Consider the following 17,182-nt stretch of genomic DNA (forward strand, 5'->3'; position numbering starts at 1 on the left):
GAAGATGGCAAGTATGTAAGGGGGAGCAGTGTCACTGTAGCAGAGTTTTGTTAAGGCAGAAGAACACTAGAGAGATGCCTGAAGACAGAGTTTTGTCCTAAATGTCAGGAAAAGTGATTCCAGTGGAGCAGGGGCATGCACGGCTGATATGACAAGGTAATTCCCATCAGCTGCTTTGGATACAACACACACCTGAAATGAGGTTGTTGGCATTAAAGACCAGCTGGATGCTGTGTGATATAGGAGCTGCCATGGCTAGTTGTTGCACAGCACCTTATTTGAGTCAGTAGTATTTGCTGGTTTGTGGTAAAAGCTTGAAGGTTCCTGAGGCTTAGCAGAGGCAGAAGACCCCTGGCACTGCAATGTTGAGGGCTTCTGTACCACAGAGAGCAGTTCAGGAGGGTGGGCTTCCCCCAGTTCCCTCCATCCCCTCTGCCCCAGGTGCTGAGTGCATCTGCACCACACATGCACTGAATCTGGCCTCCCTCAGGGTTAGATGTGAGCTGCACATCTCCAGGGAGGCTCTGCACTGTGGGTATGGTGCAGCCAGACTCTGGGGTGATAGTTGGCAAAGCATTGACCATTGAAACATACACATCTTGCACAGACATTCCTTCCTGGGTAGAGTAATTTAAGTTCCCCATGTCTTAGTGGTTGCCATCCTTCCAGGGTCAGGTGGTAAAGGCAGTTATTGCCACTATTTCCATGTTTAATTGAACTCAGCACTGAGTATCACAGAGTCAGAAGTGTTGGTTGAAATAATTTGATCCAGCCTCCTGCCTTGGCATGGTCCAGCCTCCCAGGGTTGGTATGAACACATTTTGTTGCTTGAGTTCCTCCCAAGCACACATTCTCAGCAGTCTTCAGTAAGATACATGTGCCTGGGTGTCACCAGTCAGCAAAGGCAAAGATGCAACTGAATAGCTTCAAAGGTCTTACCATCCTATATGAGTCAGGCTGACTTGTTTTCCTGAGTCTACACTGTTCCTCGGTCACCAAGTGGGAGTTTTGGCTCACCCGTGGACAGCTGTAGCTGGAAGTAAGTGCTAATGAACATCTGCAGAGGAAAATGGAGTAGGTCATTCACTAAAAAGGAAATATTACCAAGGATGTTGGAGTATTGTCCTTGGCTGGAACAGGGTTACCAGGAGGAGACTTTCCTGCACTGCTGCAGCAAAAAGGAACCGAGGAGACTCTGAGGTGTCTCAACATCATCTGGAAGATCTAAAACAACCCCAGATAACAACATGGTGTTTGCTGGTTTCTGTTAAGCATAATGTGAAGCCAAGTACCCTGATGGCCACCTCTCCTGCAGTGTAGACTTTCCAAAATTACTGCCTACATCAAGCCTGCATTTGCTGTGTCTGGAGGCAATGGAGGGTAGCACATTTAAAGTACCTAGATGAGTGTTAACTGTCCTAGAGTTTTAATAAAATACTTTATTGGATTTTTCTTTCATGACTATTTTTCTTCACTGTGAAAGTGATTTGCTATCTTTCATCTGGTGAACTTGCTTGTGAAGCCCACAGCTGAATGTCTCAGGACAGTCACACCCATGATCATGTTTTTTAGGAACAGGACATGTTCCTACTTCTTGAAGGCAGCTGCTAATTTGCGAAGGTATTGGGAAAGATCGTAGGCATCTTACTGTGGACAGAAAAGGAAATTAGAATAAATTAGTGGATTAATTAATAGTCTGTAATCTACTGCCACTGTGTGCAATAATTGTTGCTATGATGCACGCAAGTCCTTTGAAATGCATGGAAGGGTGATTTTAAGGCTCACAGAAGCAGCAACACAGTGAATATATGCACATGGAGAAGTTTAACACTGCAAGAATTTAAATACCCTCTACCAATTAGAAATTAGACATATGAATCACAACTTTGTTTCTCAGAGGCTAGAAGATGAGTTTGCATTTATAGTAGTGACAGCAATAACCTAAACAGAATTTTTGCTCCATTATAGGTATTCAGAAAATAAGCAAATCTCATAGCTTGTTAATTTTATCTTCTCTGCTTAACTCCAGTATCAGACTGGTAACCCTAGAGATCCAGTTTTTACAAGTATTTTGTTGCTGTTGGAAATTGAAAGAAAAAAAATCCTATGAAGATGCCGTAATGGTATATTTTTGAAGGTACTAGCTGTAATTCAGACTGTTAACTTCTGCAGGAAACAAGCACTGTTGCTACTTTATCTCCACACAATGGTAAAGAAATTGATATGATCACACAAATGCTTGATAGCAGGAATACTTAAGTAATTGTAAATTCCGTTAAATCTGACTTTTAAAATGTCAACAATTCACTCTGCAGGAAACTGCAACTTCTGAATTACATTTATCAACATCAATGTCATACAAAACACAGGAGAGCATTTTAGCTTTAGAAAAATAAGTGCTAAAATTACATTTGCTACATAAAACTCAAAGACTTCAAAGATAAACTATGTTTATGTTTGCTATACCAGCTCTAATTAAAAAAAATAATAGAATATCTATATTCATTGCTCTAGAGCAGTGTTCTTTAAGGAAATTGTACTCAAAAAGCAGCAACTTAAATTTAATATGAAATACTAAGAAAATAGGTGATAAAAGTTGAAGTTGCAACTCTGAGTAAGATCAGTCTCAAAACTGATGCCCAGTTAGCCAATTGATGAGGATTTGCAAGCCTTTTGTGGGTTTCAGTAGTGTCCTGCCAAATAGGTGGCAACATTAATCTCACCAAAAAGAAAGAATTACCTAAATGTAGAGAATGGATTTGTGGTCTAAGTTGGCTTCTCTTCTTTGCTGTTATTATGTGAAGAAATATCCTTTCCTTTGTTTATTTCATTTTTGCTTTTCCACATAGAGAGTCCTACGGTTTGTGAGCAATAAGCCTCCTGCTCTTAAGAGCTTACATGCCAGTTTGAGAGTTATTCCTGATTTCTGCCGGACTTGCTGGAAGCCAGTGAATGTTGTTGTTGAGTTCACATCTGCCCTAATGTGTGCATTTGACTTTGTAACAAAGTGATTTTTACTGTTACCCACTCCGTCACCACAGGTGATTTCTAAGCTTCTGCAGCTGTTCGGTGCTCAGTTCATGTGGAGTTCACTCACACGGCTCTATCTCAATGGCAAGGTACAGTCCATAGAGAGCTGTTGAGACTTCTCCTGATGATCCCCCATTACGACATTTTACCAATTACTTTCACCGCACAAAGTATTTATTTAGCTGAAAGTGAAAATGTAGTTTAAAACATTTATTAAGGACACAGCGCGACTCCATCATTTGCTTTTTCTTTAGAAGGCTCCTGCCGTGACGTTTCCTCCACGTGGACTTTTTTATGGGATGGAATCACTTTCTCAGGCAAGAGTCTTAGAGCAAAGGTTAGAACCTCTTATCTTGCTCAGATAGATACGTATTGTCAGGATGGGCTTCTGTATAAGGTTTTTTCTCTGACAGTACTCCTGCTTCTTTCCCTCTCTTTCTGAAATGTCCAAATGAACTAAAAAAATTACCTAAGTAGCACCTGAATGTCACCCTTTTTCTCACAATTTCTACTGTGGCTTTTTTACTGCAGTATTGTAACTCTTGAGGACTGGCAATGAACCTGTAATGTGAGCCTGAAGTCAAGGCAGGCTGAGATTCTGTGTCCCTAGCAGTGATGTCCTCGGGGACTCACTTTGAAATTAAACTAAAGCCATTTTCAATATGGAATCATTTTATTGTGTGGGTGCATCTGCACATAAACTTTACATTGGGTTCTGAACAGCATTTAAAGGCTTGCAAGAGATAAATTAGGCTAAGTATAGCACTCATCATTAATCAGGGTACTAAACAAGCATGAGCGCTAGAGAATGAACACAGCTGCCCCTTCATTTATCTTTCTGTCAGAAGGTAACTCTCCTACAGAGAGAAGCTCAGAAGTGGTGGCTTAGGGTCTTTTGTGTCTTTCAGCTTGCAGAGAATATATATGCTCGCATATAATAAATACATATCTACGTCACATGCATACATAGACAAAAATGCCATATATAAGAGCATATTTTTGTACTGGTGTGTGTATGCAGATGTATGTATTCTAAATTCTAGTTTTGAGCTGAAAAGTGAGAGGTATTCCTGTTTATTTCAAATAAAAAATATTTACTATTTTTTTCTGTTCACACTGAGTATTCTGACTCAGTAACAGAAACCTTGGCTACAGTCTTACTGTAGAGTTATCTTCTGTGATAACCTTCATCAATTCCACCCTCATGAAGATGTGATGTATGCATAGCTGATACTGTCAATCAGAAAGTCTTAGCTTTCATTTCAGAGTTAATATGTGATGCTGGAATGTAATAAAATCTAATTTCTCATTTGCTTCGGGGAAAAGCAGATAAGTGAAGTACAAGTTACTGAAAGTCTCCAAGTGTTATTTCTATAGCAGCTTCTCTGTGTTAAAGGATATTTTGAAGACAAGCTAACCAATGGCTTGGCAGATACTAAGCTTATAGGGCAACAGACTCTGGTGGCTGGTTTTCCTTAGTCTGACCTTTTGCATGAAAGCAATAAATCAGCTAGCCTTCCATGTCTCTTGTATTGTCCTGAGCTCTTGGGAAAAGGATGATTGAATAGGAAGAATTAGTGCTGCTGCATGGGATTTAGCATAATGGATAGATCATTAACCTTTTAAGTCTGGTATCCTGGATTTTGCACTGGCCTACCATGGCTGCTTTGAGCAAGCAGAAATCTCCATACATAGGAGGGGTGTTTTGTGCAGGGAAGGGCAGAGTTTTCCTGGCCTGAAGTCATGAGAAGGGGTGATCTGCGAGACCTGGTGGCACTGCAGCCACAGTGGGACAGCAGTGTGAAGGACACAGGCCTGAGGAGCATAGTCTGGGACATGACACAGTGCAGTTGCTTACTCCACACTGCACAACCAGAGCTATGCACCCACTGTGACCAGGGTTATGCTATCTTGTGACGGCATCTAGACCTATATCTGAGGTATCTGAAATATCTAAAGCAATGTGATTATGGGAATACAGAGCTCTGCATGTGCTGCAATACCCATGTGGTTAGCTTTTTTGAGCATTTTCATGACTACCCTGCTAACAGCATCCAAACTAGGTTATCTGAAGTCAGTGTAAGAGTGAACATCTAAACACTGATGCAGAATCTGCACTCCGGTAGACTGCAGTTTATTTGAACAAGGATGTGTGTTTCACGTATGCAATTCACAGTACCTCAGCTAAGAACTTGCAGGAGAAAAATACATGACCACCTAAGAGGACAGAGATATGCATCACTCTGGTAGCTGATAATATTAGATACTTAGTTTACCATGCCCTTGGGTATCCAAGACATCTGCAAGAACAGGTATAGGGAGGCCTATGTGCTATAGGAAGACCTCAAGCCTCTTTTGCAGTGGCAACTGGAGGCCAGGTGTGATATCCTCGGTACCTAAAATGTATTTTCTGCCCTAATTTAGGTAACTACAACCTGCCAAGTTGTATATTTTTAGTGGAGCCCTGTTAAAATTAAATGAAACTTCAAGTCTCCTGTGTAATGTTTGGTCTGAAAGAGACAGCTCAGTGGTACAACATCAACTCCATTTGATATGAATTTACCTCATAAGAATGTGTTTCAACACTTGAAAACATATGCCAGAGAACTCAGCTTGACAGAGCTTCTCAAAAGATAAATCAGCTAGACATAGGCAAAGCTAGATTGGTGACACATAATCAGATCAACCGCAAAAGTACCCATCAGCTGAGCATGATCTTAATTTCTGGTAATTTTGGTGAGGCCAGACTGAAAGCATGTCCATAATGTAGTTCATCCAATAAAATTCTAGACTTTATGGTCCAGAATCTTTAATTCATGTCTTAGCGACACCCCACACTGATTGCAACAATGCTTTCTGTGTCATCTTGCCATCTGCCTACAGAGGGAAATTATAGTCCCATTGCATTATACTGGTGGGACCACACTAAAACACAAAAATATACCTGAGCAGGTTTCTGTGTGGTTGATGCTGTGATGTTTTCTCAAGTAATGATAAAGGTAGCAAGCATGTCAGTCTAAGCTGACTTACACCTCACATTCACAATCTCATGGAGATCTCAACGCCGGGATATTTTGTACTTCCTCCTTTCTTACTGCATCTTACCAACAAGCAGCAATAGTACAAGAGGTCAGAGTGACAGGCTGATTTCAAAGGAACTGAGAACAGACTTGTTTCCAGCTATGGCGACACCTCTTTCAGCAAATCACATGGCAAGGTGGGGAATTTACAGAAGGACCAAAGCTGGAGCCTGACTGGACTGCTGAGAATGCCTGCTTCAGAAATGATCAAGTGTCTAGTCAGCTACTTTGCTGTCTGAATTGTGTACGTGTTCACAGAACTCTGTATAAAATCTCTGGGCATATATTAGGTACAGGTTTCTCTTTTAAAAATGGCTTATTCATGTGTAATCTTGTCCTCCTGGTGTTTTACTGTTACTGCCTTTATATGGTCCCCTGAGATTTGTTATCATCACACAGCAGGTGTACAGTCACTTGCCCATTGCCTGACAAACCTCACTTTATGAAACCTCCTGTGATAGGTACTATTTCTGTACTCTACTCAAGTCATGTCCTTACCAATCTGGTTTTGCTGCTGTGGAAAAGTTCTTCTCAGTTTTACTAAAAGTGTAAAACCAAATTGCTTAAGTAGCAGTGAGTGTCATAAGCATCTGAATTTCTACCAATTATCTTCTGTCATTGGCATGTGTACTCATAATGTAAGAGGTTTCACCCTTGAGAAATCTGATTTTCAGCTTCTACATCTGTTTTGTGGGCTGTTAATTTCAGCATATCAGGGTAGGAGTCAAGGACTTAAGCTTGTCCCATAAATAAAACTGAAAAAAGTCAGAGTGTAGACCTGCCTATGTGCAGAAGCTTAAAATTCACAGCTCAACCACTGAAACTTTCTTGCATGGGAAAGGGGTGAGTGTCAAGAAACCAGAGGACTGTCACACTGTTACTGCCCGAGGTCTGCAGTCGGCCAGGCAGTGCGAATGTCCTCTGCGCTCCCCCTTCCGAGGACATGCAGAAGTTCAAGAGGAAAGTTAGGCTTTCTGCCTTCTCACGTTTCTTTTGAGATTGTTGATACTGTGTGTAGTAGCCAGATTTGCTAGTCAGCACATGGCTTGTGCAAGCCTTTATCTAAAAACATCTTCTGTGCTTTTGCCAGAACTCCAGGGGATAGGGAGACAAATAGGATTCATGCATTGCAGCATTCAGCATTGAAGCATCCAGCATTGTAACGCTTAATTTCTAGGCATCGTGCCTAGTGCAGTGCACCATCTCAGGTGAAGTGCCCAGCTTGCCAGCGAAAAATCTCATTACTGTTACTATCTCTTTCTTATTGCCATACTCCCATGCTGGATTTTTTCTGTGCCTTGCCTCTCTTGTTATATTCTGCTCTATTTGTACTACTTGACTGCTGCTTTCTCACTCTGGCCTTGCCTTCCTAGCATGCTGGAGTGACTGGGCAGAGCCAGAAGCTGTCCCTTCAGCAAGCTGTTGAAGGGGGAATGCAGCAGTGCAGGCCCTTCATCGCACCGCTGCTGTTTGCAGGACCAGGAGCCCACGGATGTTGGAGGGATGCTGCTGCTCCCCTGTGGGTGCAGCCTCTGGCACAGCTTGAGAGGACCTGCTGTGCTGCTGCCTGCTCACCCTCCATGGCTACTGGAGAGGCAGAAATGGTTGTTACCAAAACCAGGCTGCTGGCCCCGCAGTGTGTGCCAGCTGGGCTGCCCAAGCGCCTGGGGGGCTCCCCCCAGGGGGGGCAGCCCATGCACCTAGCAGTTTCCTGTGCTCCTCCAGGATCTGGGCACTGTCTCTTATAGAGCAGGAGGGTGACATTCGGCTATGCTAACCAGAGAGCCATATATTGCCTGGGGTGGCTTTTTCTAGTCTCTGCAGCAACATAAAATACTAAATAATTACTAGTGCAAGGGAGCAGAGTACTACGTGAGCACCAGAATCATGGAATCATTTTGGTTGGAAGAGACCCTCAAGATCATTGGGTCCAACCATAACCTCACTCTAGCACCAAACCATGTCCCTAAGAACCTCATCCTTATGTCTTTTAAACACCTCTAGGGATGGTGACTCAACCACTTCCCTGGGCAGCCTGTTCCAATGCTTCACAACCCTTTCTGTGAAGGAATTATTCCTAATATCCAATCTGAACCTTCCCCGGTGCAACTTGAGGCCATTGCCTCTCATCACTTGCTACTTGGGGAAGCAGAAGCACGAGGCTGCGGAGTAGCTTTTCTCAACCTTTGTGTCTCTGGCCCAGGAAATATATTAAAGTGATACAGATTTTAACTGTGTTATTTTAACTATATTTAACTGTATGTAACTTCATTTTATATTAAAGTAATACAGATTTAAGCCCTTTCACCTCCTGTGTACTCTGACTGTTTTAAGGTTAATGCTTTTTATTTTTCTTGCAAAGAATCTGCAAGCCATTTGGTATTTGTACCTGTATTTATTCTGACAATTGACATTTATGTTAGGACAGAAAGAAGAATTCTGCACCTTTGTCAGGTGCCAGCAGCCATAGAAAAATTTTTCTTTTACTATAGGTAATAATGCCACGTGTGGTTCACTCCCAGAAAACATTTCCTCAGTAAGTGGGACGGACATTGCCTTCTCATTTGTGTAGACTGCAGGTTTCTTACAGAAACAGTCCTGGCTCTGCTGTAGCCGTATGCTCCTCTGTGCCTGAGGAGCCCAAGTACTGTGTGAGGTAACAGTGAATAACAAAGCTAAATTCTCTTCAACATAAAGTTCAGCAGAGTAAAACCCACTGCTGCTGCATGCAGTTCACTACTATATAGTAGTGCCATTTGTAGGAATCTGGTTTTAATTACAACAAAGGGTAAAAAGTCAGGACATAGCAGTGGTTAAAACTTCTCAAGCTGTAGATTGAGAGTCCCCATTTTTGCTGACCTGAGAAAAAAATTAATGGGCATTTTCTGCTGAAGCAGAAAACACACTTTTTTGCTCAGTGAAAATGTTTTGCTGCTTGATAAGTGTTTTCTTCCAAGCATCAAAAAAAAACCCAAATAAACAACAACAACAACAACAAAAACAAACAAACAAACAAACAAAAAACCAAACCAAAACAAAAGGGATGTGTCTTTAGTTATTCAGGGTGGTCTCAGATAAGGGAATGTCATTTCTACTGCGGAGGCAGCCATTCTGTAGCTTTCTGTACCTTTGAACCACAGCAAGACAGAATGGATATTTCCCCTTAAAATGACTTGGCACTTATGATTCAGGGTGAACTTTAACCACTGAGTCTGTTGACTGTGCTATGAACTCCATAATTATCTTTGTTGCAAAGGAAGACTTTTGTTCAACTTTGGCATTCATGTATATTTTGATAATTATTTATGAGTGATAGGCAGTGTCACAGAAGTCTAGTATTTGAGATCCTCAGAAGAGAGAAAACAAGGTCCAATTCCCAGCACTGCCCATAATCTTTCCCAGAAATCTTAGCAAATCCCTTAGATCAAAGGTGTTTTGGTGCCTGTATATCTTTACAAACACTTCTGAATATCTTTATAGATGAGATTAGAGCCCTTCCCTGTTCCACAGGGATATTGCAAAGATAAATATATTAAAGGTTTCAAGGTGCTCTGAAAACAGGGGTATTTAAATCAGTAATTTCCACTGAAGAAAACGATCTCTGAATAGTGTTCCTCATGGAAACATCTTTCCTCTTACCTAGGATACATGAGCTCTGCTGGCTGGTTTTCTGTTTAAATGACTGTGGTCTCTGTGATCATACAAAGAGGCTCAGTGTTTGAAACTTTTCTCATAGCCCAGAAAGAAGGTTGCAACTGTGGCTGTGCACCAAGTAACGCTGCAGAAGTCTCCCAGCTTGTGCAACTGATGTTGTAGTGGAACTATGATGGGTTAACCTTGGTTGACATCACCCTTTACCCTCCTACTACAACTGTTCTCTGGTTAGGATGAGTTGCAGCTCTCTGTCACTAAGTCTGATTCTTCTGAGTCTATGGATTGAAAGGCTTCAAAGTCCATGCTAGAGGACAAAAACAGTGCCAGAAGTCATTAGAAGGAGCTGACAATGTTTTATTATTAATAGTCTAGGACATTTGCTGGGAAGACAAAGGAGGAGTTCCAACTAGTGATGAAACTACATTGGGAGAGGTATACAGTGATCATGCTCACAATATATGTTCTTACTTGAAAAGGCTAAAATTGTTAAAACTGCAATTCTGAGCTCTGCAGGCTGGGGGGGTCCTGCCTGACTACTTCTTACTGTGGCCAAGGGGACTTTCAGTCCAGATGGATTATTCCCAGTTCTGGGAATTATTTTGTCATCATGCTCTTTTTTCCTCTGAAAATGTGGTGTCTCAACTTTTTTCATCATGTCTGAACTTTTTTCCAAAACATCAATGATGTGGGAAAGATTATTCAACTGAGTTACTCATGGATAATTTCTTTGAAAACAAAGAGATTTCTGGCTGGCTGAAAGCTCAGAGGTTGGAGGCCTCCAAAGCCACAGCTGCAGCTGTGTAGGGTGTAGGGATTTCAGCTCTGGATTCAAAGACAGAGACGCAATCTGCTCTACCTCTCCATAACTGGACAAGGATTTTCAGTATGGTAATATGTGGAAACGATTCAGTTGTCTCAGATACCATGGCTGGAAGCATTGGAAGGATCCAGTCATGAGGTCTTGCTTATATATTTTCTCAGGTTCCTTGTCCCTGTCCTTAGTCTGGGACTAAGGACTCCATACTTCTTCGACCAGAGGGAGAGGAGTAGCAGAGTAGTTGAAGGACACGGAAGTGATTAAGGCATTGCATTACTACTGTCTTGCCACAACATGTCAGTATAATCTCATGTATGGTTCAGCCATACTGTTACCTTTAGACTACTCTGGTTTCCTTAGAAAACGTTGCTTTGGGATTTTGGATTTTGCTGTTGTTCTTTTCATCTCCTCCCCCGAGTCTGTGGAGATATAGCTGTGTTCACTGAATAGAAATATACATCTTCCAAGGAAATAAAACCAAACCTGTTTCAGGAACAAAAAAATCTACTCAAGCTCATTTGGTTCTCAGGTTTATTGATGCTTTTATTTGAACTGCAAACATTCATTTAAGCTTCAGTTTTGAAACACACTTTTCCAGGTACAGCTCATGCCAAGCTATGTAAGTTTAGCAAATAAAAGAAATTATGCCTATGACTGTGGTTTGATTTTTTTTCTAGTTGTTTTGAAAATGGGATTGTCTTTACCAAGCAATTCTGATTTTTCTATGGCAGTGAAACACTCACATCAGATGTTTTTACACACACTATGACTAAGACACTGTCTCTAACAAGTGAACGCAGATGGTGTGTGTCATGGCGTGAAGTTAGCCATGAGATTGTGAAAGCCAGTTCAAATTTTGGCAGAGCCTACAGCAAGTGAAGAGTCTGACTCTACTTGTGCTCCACAGCCTCTCTGCAATAGATGTGATAGCATCCCAGATTTATGGTCATCCACACCCATTATGTCTGGTGCCACTTGTGGCATTACTTATGCAGCCCCCCTGAGTAATGGTAGCCAATACAAGATGGACCAGAAAGAAGAGTGAGCCTCTCACTCTTTTCTCCTACTTGGCCATTAAGAAACTGTAAACAACGCTAGGACATTCTGTATTCTCCATATCCCAAGGGTACCTTAGGACTTACAGGAGTGGCTGACTTTCTCTGAGTGAGCCTGCCCATTCTATTCTCCAGCTAACTGAAATGCTTTAAGGCAGGTTGTGACATAATCCATAGATGGCCTTGATAAGAGCTTCTTAAAACACTTCTACTTAAGAAATGTTATTATTTATATAGTATAGTACAAGCAGTTAGTTTCTGTATTCTGTTGTGCCTGCTTGCAGATTGCCCTAGGGATATGGATTTAATGACTTCCAGTCCCTTCTTTTTCCCACTGGTTGGTCACACTTGTGGTCACACTTCAGCTTGCTCAAGCCTTGAAATTCATTAGAAATACTGGCACTGGCATTTGGACATTAAACAGATTATTTTAATAGTGGTTATTTATGAAGGTACACCCTATTCTACACTATTCTAAAATGAAATGTAGAGTGGGAAGTTAATACTGTTTGTTACGTGCAAGCCTCAGCAAGCTACCCGGACCCTCGTGATTACATACATAGCAGAAGTTTATTTTTGTTTTGTTTTGTGGGTTTTTTGTTTGTGTGTTTGTTTTGTTTTGTTCTGCTTTTGGTTTGGTTTGGTTTTGGTGGTGGTGGTGGTTGAGGGGGTAGGAGGGGTGCATTGTTGTTGTTGTTTTTCTTTTCTAGCCAGGAAATCAGTTGTTGCAAGGTGTAATCTGTGAAACTTGCATGAAGTCAGCAGGAGCAGAGACCCTACAGCAGGGAAGAAGCCTGACCCAAGGTGTGGGAGATTCTTTGTTTTTCATGTCAACATAATGCTGATAGGTCAGTCTCTGTTAGTGAAGTCACTGCGTGTCATTAATAAGAAGCAGAGGATGATCGGAGTAACCTCGACTTCTGACATGAGTGTCCCTCTTATGACTGAAGGCCATGCAGGACAATGTCCTCTTTCTTACCTCCTGCCTCGGGTCATGGATGTACACTGTTTTCCAGGAAGGGTTACTGAACTATTCTACTTTCAGAGAAATAACAACTCCCTGAAAACATTCCCAAAGCTTACTGTTTGGAGTATGAACTCTGGCTGGATGTAAAGACTGCCCAGAGCTGCCAAGGAAAATTTCCACTCCTGTCCTACTCTAGGAAATTTAGACAATGGCATTGGAAATCTTACAGACTGGAAAATTAAGGACATGGGTTTTTGGCCACAGAGAAAAGAAACTTGTTTTGTTTTCTCACTTGAAAAGCATGATGTTATGGAAGATACTTTAACAAATATATTTTTCTTTCAGTAAAATTCCAAGTTTTCATTAGAAATACTTGTCAGGAAGTGTTTCAATTGATCCTATTCACATGCAATGTGGGGGCATAGGGAAAATGAACTGAAGCTTCTCTGCTATTCAATTTGCCCTTCCCTGTTTGGTTTATTTCCCCACTTTAACTTGTAACATGACTAGCTATCATTGGACCTTGAGAGGTCATGTTTCTGGCCACAGCTCACCAGGTCGTGGTTTCACTAAGACAGGGCCTCATGTTGATGGCCTGGCTCTAAAATTCTACTTTTCCTACTTTATCAGGAAGTAGCAGCATGGTTTCTGCTCTAATGGTCAGTTGTGGTAAAATAAACTGCAAAATGTTCCTTTAGATAGCTGCTGGTAATATGAGTTAGTGCTTTCAGCTGTCTTTAATACACAGCAGATATAAAAATTAGGGAAAAAATCTTTCCCAACCTAAGCCATTTTGGTCAGCTTTACTCCAATGCATCGCAGGTACTGCTTGCACACACTAAAGGAGTGCACGGCTGCAGCACCTCTTGCTTGCTTGTGGCTCTTCCCTTCTTTTCTTTGGGGGGTGGTAGCACGGCTTGCAGAGCAAGGAGGTGAATGCCTGGAACATGCAATAACAGATCTCCCTATTTCTCCCAGCTGGACTTCCTAGCCTTGGGGATGTCCTGCTGAGCATTTCCCATATTGCTTCTGCTTGATCCCAGCCTCTTCTGTGTCAAAACTTGAGGACTCAAAGTACATTACACTTTATGGCATTGTATCTCCTGTTATTTCTAGAAATCTGTCTTTTGGTGGCAAACACCATTAAGGCAACTTGGCAAAAGATGGTAGCCTTGTGCTCTCAGGGGTGACATTATGATACACCTCGTTGTGTGGCTGAAAGATTTTAACTTATTTAATCCTTTTCTGTACTTTTGACATTATTTTAAATGGTATTTATCAAAGTGGAGTGATACTTTAGTAGGTGAGAGAATCAGCTTCAAGAAGGTATTGAGAAAGAACGTGCCGTAAAGCAGTACCAAACTAGCATCTAATTCTATTTCTGCAGTCTCTTCACATTCACTCTTCAGAGTTCCATTCTTCATACTCCATTTGCCACAAGATCATTCAAATGTATAAGTCGTAATTCAAATGCAAAGGGAAGGCCCTTCTCATTAGAAAGTCTAAGGCACCCAAGGCTCTCTCTAACTCCAATGTACCCACCAAGATTTTCTCATCTGTGTTCCATCCCCATAAAAAGATTTTATCTTCAAATTTATTAATGTAACCCTATAAATCATATACACATGACTTCAGGGTCCAGTTTGTACCTTGTAACTATCCCATTAGTACATTACAGTAGCATTTCACTAATTGGGGTAGAGCTTCAGTCACCCAAACACAGACGTTTAGTGCATGCCTATGGGACATCCCCTCATGACTTCAGCTGCCAACTGTGGAGATGTAGGTCTCCTGAAGAACCTTTGCTGTATCTGCCAACCATGTGCAAATGTTCCGGACTCAGAGGTATTTTAGATAGCACTAGGCACTTATGTTGAGGTGACTGGGTCCCACTGCATGTCTATGCCTGTTTCTTGAACAGCTATAATGAGTAAGCCTTTCCAGTAACTGGTGCTGCTTCTTCCAGTGACAAATTTCTCTCTCCAGCTTTTGAAATCCTCTTGGTAATTGCTGTTTGCCCTCTAAAATCTCTGGTGAAATAGCCGAAATTGTCTCTCTGAGCAGAACACATAAATGTTGCGTCCTTATAGGTGTATCTTTTCCTTGGCTATGGGCACGTATAAAATAGTTTTGCTTTGTAAAATACAGCAGTCCTTTTCCAAGGCAGAAACTGTTTAGCATCTGTGCCAGCAGCTACACTGTATTGCTGGCGAAATCACTTTTCTCCTGTTTCATAAGCTTGTTGAAATACACATTTCTGCTCTGGTGCTGAAAGGCACCTTGCTTCCCAGCCCCTCTCTGTGCACACTTCGTTTTGTCTCCGTGTATTAGTTGCCCTGCTGCTCTTCAGCCTCTTTCTGATGCTTCAGAGCTTAAATCAGCTTTTTCCAGCTGTTTCTTATCCAGGTTTGTCTCTCTGATTCTCATTCTACTCAGGGCATGATTACATGATTACTCACAGACCCTCTGAAAAGGTTTAAGAGTGATTCAACAGAGACAACCTTATTGTTTTTCTTTTTACTGATATCTTTTAGGAGCTTTATTCTTCCCAATGTAAGAATTTATAGTGAGAATTTGGCCCAGAAATAAGAGCTTAGCCCAGTTCTATAACAATAATGTACTTGTCAACTATTAAACCAACCCAGTGTCCCATAACAAACAATGCTTAAAAATATTCTTCTGTTGTTACAAAATGAAAAAACAAGAGCTTATGACTGTTTCTTGGAAATTGGCATGATTTATATGATTTCTTACCCCCTTCCCCCCCGCCCCAAAAAAAAGCGCTGTTTCAGAATGATGTTGTCTGACACAAATTAATGACAGTTTTCCCATTACCCCTTTGTAGGTATAGCAATTATCACAATGGTTCTTCATTTTCATCCTCTTCCTGTGTTTAAAAGTAAGGAGAATTCTGAAGAGTCTGGTCATAGAATCATAGAATAGTTTGGGTTGGAAGGGACCTTCAAAGGTCATCTAGCTCAAGCCCTGCAATGATCAGGGACATCTTCAACTAGATCAGGTTGCTCAGAGCCCCGTCCAGCCCGGCCTGGAATGTTTTCAGGGATGGGGCATCTACCAGCTCTCTAGGCAACCTGTTCCAGTACTTTACCACACTTGTAAAAAAATTCTGCTTTATGTCTAGCCTGAACCCCGCATCTTCTAGTTTAAAACCATTACCCCTTGTCCTGTTATAACACACCCTGCTAAAAAGTCTGTCTTTCTTATAGGTCTCTTTAAAGGCTGCAATAAGGTCTCCCTGGAGCCTTCTCTTCTCTAGGCTGAAAAACCCCAATTGTCTCAGCCTGTACTCACAGGAGAGGTGCTACAACCCTCTGTTCGCTTTGGCGGCCTCCTCTGGACTCTCTCCAACAGGTCCATGTCTTTCCTGTATTGAGGGCTCCAGAGCTGGATGCAGGACTCCAGGTCGGTCTCACCAGAGTGGACTAGAGGGGGAGAATCACCTGCTGGCCATGCTTCTTTTGATGCAGCCCAAGATACGATTTGCCTTATGGGTTGCAAGCGTACATTGCTGGCTTATGTCCAATCTTTCATCCACCAGTACCCCCCACCAATCCTTCTCTGCAGGGCTGCTCTCAGTCCCTTGATCTCCCAGCCCATATTGATACCGGGGGTTGCCCCAACCCAGGTGCAGGACTTTGCACTTGGTCCTTGGAGTGTGGTACTACAGGGCTGCACTTTGTCAGTATTGAGGGTATTTAGGTGACTCAGCCTCACTGCCCTAAAAACCAGCACAATACTTTAAAAGTTAAAGTTGTTAGTGGGTCTTCAATATTTATCTCAGATGATGGAGCCTTTTCAGGAATTCCCTTTTTGAATTTTCCTTGTAAGCATCAGGGATCAAGCTTTCCACTTTTCCCCATCCGAAGCCAAAATTCTGGCAGCAAGGACTGGTTGAGCTTGGCCTTCAGTGGACTCAAAACATAGGAATTGCAATAAAACAGCCAGTGATTTCATCAGTCAGGGAATTAAATTTTCAAGGTTTTTTTGTTTTGTTTTGTTTTTTTTTCCTTTGAAGCACTTTGTAAAAGATTCTGAAAACAAGTTATGAAGGAGACTGTAACTTTCCCAATTATGAACACCAGCGCAACTTCTTTCCCTCTGCTTTTCTGCAGAAGTGCTCTTGTTCTATGTCTTGTATCCTTTGTGGCAAACTAGACCTCAGGATTTTGGGGTTTATTTTCTCCTTTCTTCTTTTTTTATTATCAGACAGATTTTACAGATTAGTATCTTTGTTCATCATAGCAAATGTTGAAAATATAGAAAATTCACAGAAACACTCACCTGTAACTTGGAATACTTGATAATGTCTAGTAGATCTGTGGCAAAAACCTATGCCATTTCAAAACAGGACCCCACCCCTGGGCCATGAGAGCAGTTCTTAGCTGAGATCAAGTCATGAAAATAAATAAACCTCAAGTCCATGTCTGATTAGAGCAGATATATGGGAGGTATGAACAGGACTGGCCAGATGCTAGACCATATGATAAACACCGAGGATCATGGCATCATATAAAACTGGGCATTTATATGGTACAGCTGGTTATGCATAATCTTCTCC

Source organism: Nesoenas mayeri (genome assembly GCF_963082525.1).
Source record: "Nesoenas mayeri genome assembly, chromosome: 3".
NCBI classification, from domain to species: domain Eukaryota; kingdom Metazoa; phylum Chordata; class Aves; order Columbiformes; family Columbidae; genus Nesoenas; species Nesoenas mayeri.